Here is a 5,000-nt window from a genome sequence, read left to right as displayed (position 1 = left end):
CGGAGCCGAGAGGGGGCCGGCCGGTCCTCCGGGGCCGGTCGGGGCCTGCCCCACTCCGGTGTGGCAGACCTGAGCCCCCCTCTCCCTCCGTTCCTCCCTCCCGGTTCTCTCACCCTCCAGAGGTGAGAGGGGGCCGGTCGGTCTTCCGGGGCCGGCCGGGGTCTGCCACACTCCGGCGTGGCAGACCTGAGCCCCCTCTCTCCTCCCAGGGTCTGGTTTGATCGTGCCTTACCAGGGGCACGAGCCTCCAGGCCCTGCGTGCTGGGGGTTGGGTCCGAGGAGGGGGAGCTTAAGTGTGGGTGCGCAGGCTCGGCCGGTGCCTTGCTGGTTACGGTTCTCTGACCCTCCGGGCTGGGGAGGGGCCGGTCGGCCTCTCGAGGCCGGCCGGGGCCTGTCACACTCGGGCGTGTGGCAGGCCCGTCCCCTCTCCTCCCAGTCTCTGGGTCATCAGACCTTACCAGGGGCACGAACTTCCAGGGCCTGCGTACTGCTGGGTTTAGTCCGTGGATGGGTGCTTAAGTGTGGGTACACGTGTTCGGCCGGTGGGCCTGGCAGGCCCGGTTCTCAGTTGATGGCGAGAAAAAGTCTAAGTCCCATCCAGGGACCGGACAGGGGCGCTCGGCCGGAAGAGGCTGGGGAGGGGAGCCTCTCCCTGGTCAACCCAAGGCCACATCGTAAAACTGAGTGGCCTTACCAGGGGCACGAGCTTCCAGGGCCTGCGTACTACTGGGTTTAGTCCGAGGAGGGGTGCTTAAGTGTAGGTACACGTGTTCGTGTGGAGAGCCTGGTTCTATCGGGGTGGGGGGGTTCCAAGACTGTGTCTGACCCCGGAGCCAAGTCTGGGTGTGGGCCTGGAGGTCAAGGCTATGTGGAGTTCCATGCAGCCTGGATGTCTCTGCCTGGATGTCTGTGCCTGGATGTCCCAGCCTGGTTCTGCAGGCCTGGATGTCTCTGCCTGGATGTCTGTGCCTGGTTATGCAGGCCTGGATGTCTCTGCCTGGATGTCTGTGCCTGGTTATGCAGGCCTGGATGTCTGTGCCTGGATGTCTGTGCCTGGATGTCCAGGCCTGGATGTCTGTGCCTGGTTCTGCAGGCCTGGATGTCCCAGCCTGGTTCTGCAGGCCTGGATGTCTCTGCCTGGATGTCTGTGCCTGGATGTCCAGGCCTGGATGTCTGTGCCTGGTTCTGCAGGCCTGGATGTCTCTGCCTGGATGTCTGTGCCTGGATGTCTGTGCCTGGTTCTGCAGGCCTGGATGTCTCTGCCTGGATGTCTGTGCATGGTTCTGCAGGCCTGGATGTCCCAGCCTGGTTCTGCAGGCCTGGATGTCTGTGCCTGGATGTCTGTGCATGGTTCTGCAGGCCTGGATGTCTCTGCCTGGATGTCTGTGCCTGGATGTCTGTGCCTGGTTCTGCAGGCCTGGATGTCTCTGCCTGGATGTCTGTGCATGGTTCTGCAGGCCTGGATGTCTCTGCCTGGATGTCTGTGCCTGGATGTCTGTGCCTGGTTCTGCAGGCCTGGATGTCTCTGCCTGGATGTCTGTGCATGGTTCTGCAGGCCTGGATGTCCCAGCCTGGTTCTGCAGGCCTGGATGTCTGTGCCTGGATGTCTGTGCATGGTTCTGCAGGCCTGGATGTCCCAGCCTGGTTCTGCAGGCCTGTATGTCTGTGCCTGGATGTCCCAGCCTGGTTCTGCAGGCCTGGATGTCCCAGCCTGGTTCTGCAGGCCTGGATGTCTGTGCCTGGATGTCCCAGCCTGGTTCTGCAGGCCTGGATGTCCCAGCCTGGTTCTGCAGGCCTGGATGTCCCAGCCTGGTTCTGCAGGCCTGTATGTCTGTGCCTGTATGTCTGTGCCTGGTTCTGCAGGCCTGGATGTCCCAGCCTGGTTCTGCAGGCCTGGATGTCTGTGCATGGTTCTGCAGGCCTGGATGTCTGTGCCTGGATGTCTGTGCATGGTTCTGCAGGCCTGGATGTCTGTGCATGGATGTCTGTGCCTGGTTCTGCAGGCCTGGATGTCCCAGCCTGGTTCTGCAGGCCTGGATGTCTGTGCATGGTTCTGCAGGCCTGGATGTCTGTGCCTGGATGTCTGTGCATGGTTCTGCAGGCCTGGATGTCTGTGCATGGATGTCTGTGCCTGGATGTCCCAGCCTGGTTCTGCAGGCCTGGATGTCTCTGCCTGGATGTCTGTGCATGGTTCTGCAGGCCTGGATGTCTGTGCCTGGATGTCTGTGCATGGTTCTGCAGGCCTGGATGTCTGTGCCTGGATGTCCCAGCCTGGTTCTGCAGGCCTGGATGTCCCAGCCTGGATGTCCCAGCCTGGATGTCTCTGCCTGGATGTCTGTGCCTGGTTCTGCAGGCCTGGATGTCTCTGCCTGGATGTCTGTGCATGGTTCTGCAGGCCTGGATGTCTCTGCCTGGATGTCTGTGCCTGGATGTCTGTGCCTGGTTCTGCAGGCCTGGATGTCTCTGCCTGGATGTCTGTGCATGGTTCTGCAGGCCTGGATGTCCCAGCCTGGTTCTGCAGGCCTGGATGTCTGTGCCTGGATGTCTGTGCATGGTTCTGCAGGCCTGGATGTCCCAGCCTGGTTCTGCAGGCCTGTATGTCTGTGCCTGGATGTCCCAGCCTGGTTCTGCAGGCCTGGATGTCCCAGCCTGGTTCTGCAGGCCTGGATGTCTGTGCCTGGATGTCCCAGCCTGGTTCTGCAGGCCTGGATGTCCCAGCCTGGTTCTGCAGGCCTGGATGTCCCAGCCTGGTTCTGCAGGCCTGTATGTCTGTGCCTGTATGTCTGTGCCTGGTTCTGCAGGCCTGGATGTCCCAGCCTGGTTCTGCAGGCCTGGATGTCTGTGCATGGTTCTGCAGGCCTGGATGTCTGTGCCTGGATGTCTGTGCATGGTTCTGCAGGCCTGGATGTCTGTGCATGGATGTCTGTGCCTGGTTCTGCAGGCCTGGATGTCCCAGCCTGGTTCTGCAGGCCTGGATGTCTGTGCATGGTTCTGCAGGCCTGGATGTCTGTGCCTGGATGTCTGTGCATGGTTCTGCAGGCCTGGATGTCTGTGCATGGATGTCTGTGCCTGGATGTCCCAGCCTGGTTCTGCAGGCCTGGATGTCTCTGCCTGGATGTCTGTGCATGGTTCTGCAGGCCTGGATGTCTGTGCCTGGATGTCTGTGCCTGGATGTCCCAGCCTGGTTCTGCAGGCCTGGATGTCTGTGCCTGGATGTCCCAGCCTGGTTCTGCAGGCCTGGATGTCCCAGCCTGGATGTCCCAGCCTGGATGTCTCTGCCTGGATGTCTGTGCCTGGTTCTGCAGGCCTGGATGTCTCTGCCTGGATGTCCCAGCCTGGTTCTGCAGGCCTGGATGTCTCTGTTGCTCCAGGCCCGGATTTCAAATTCGTACGGAACCTAGGCAAACTATATACTGGAAGAACCGGGCGAGTCCCAGGAGTGCCCCGGTGGTCTCCGATTTCGCCTAGGACGTTCCCCCGATTTTTAACGAATTTTTAAGCGATTTGCGCCTAAGCGGGCCTGGGGGGGGGGCGAGTAGGCGGTCCGGAAGGCCCGGAACCCGCTCATGCCGTACACCGTTGGATCCGGGCCGCTCCGGGGATTACTAGGGTGGCCTCCGTTTTGCTCCAGGACCTTCCTGCGGTCGTCTATGGGTGTTTAACCGTCTACCGGAAGTCGGGTCAAAAGTACCCTTTCCCGCGGTCCAAACGAACCGGGACTGGCACCATCGTGCTCCTGGGATGCCCCCGGTTCGGGTGATGTCACTCACGGAGGCCTGGACCAAAGTCCCGGTCCCCTAGGCCCGGTTCTCTGTCGAGGGTCTCAGCCCTCGCTCATCCCCCGCTCAGCCCCGCCCGACGCGAGTATCTTCATCGGCTGCTCCAACATCATCATCCTCAGCGCCACTGTCATGTGCCTTACCAGGGTCCCGAAACACGACCCAGACCCCGAACGCTTGTTCGGATCCGGACATGTCATACATCGTTGGAACCGGACGAGTCCCAGGAGTGCGCTGGTGGTGTCCGATTTGCTCCAGGACCTTCCTACGATTTTTAACGAATTTTTAAGCGATTTTCGCCAAAGCGGTCCCATTCGGTCCCCCGAAAAAGCGGTCAAAACGGACGGGAACCCTGGCATGTCATACCCCGATGGAACCGGGCGAGTCCCAGGAGTGCGCTGGTGGTGTCCGATTTGCTCCAGGACCTTCCTACGATTTTTAACGAATTTTTAAGCGATTTTCGCCAAAGCGGGTCCATTCGGTCCGCTTTCGCGGAAAAAAATGCACTTTTTCGGTAAAAACGCACCATGGCCCGATAGTCCGGACTCCGGGGAACAGCCCCGTGCCCTCCGTTTCCTTCTACCGCAAAGAACGACCGAGATATTAGCACCGGAAGGTCCGGTGCACACTAAAATGTCCGGTCTTTTTTTACTTTCACTTTCGCCCATGAAACTCGGCCGAGGGTATTACGTCACCTTACCCGTCAAAACACCGCCGGAACGATATCAGGAGAGAGTTGGAAAAGAGGGACTTAGAAGAAAAATGGCAAAGTGAGGTCTTAGAAAATTATATTTTCGGAAACCTGGATGTCTGGCGAGCCTATCTAAGCAGGTTTCAGCCCTCTTTTCCCCCATTTTAGTGCATTTTGAGCGGTTTTAAAAAAAAGTCTGCCTTTTCTCTGGAGAACCGGGGCTTTGGCCGACATGTCTCAGATTTGGCCGGTGAGTCTGCTGGGTCCTTCCGACGGGCCTGGAGGTTCTCTGGCTCGCCCCGGAGCTCTGTGGAAGGCAGGACAGAGCGGCAAGGACACCCTGGGCCCAGGCCGAAGGCGGTGTGCTCTGAGCGGACTCCGGTCCGCCCGGGGTCCCGCTGGAGGTCCTGGAGCTCCAGTGGATGTCTCCCATGCACACTTACACACACACACAACCGACCGAACAGCACACGTGGCCTGCCATGGAGGGCTCCCGCCGGCCCTGGTGCTCTCAAGCACTGGCGCTTCGG

This window comes from Poecilia reticulata, chromosome 11 (assembly GCF_904066995.2).
Source record: "Poecilia reticulata chromosome 11, P_reticulata-male-v2, whole genome shotgun sequence".
Lineage (NCBI taxonomy): Eukaryota > Metazoa > Chordata > Actinopteri > Cyprinodontiformes > Poeciliidae > Poecilia > Poecilia reticulata.
This window is presented reverse-complemented; position numbering follows the sequence as displayed.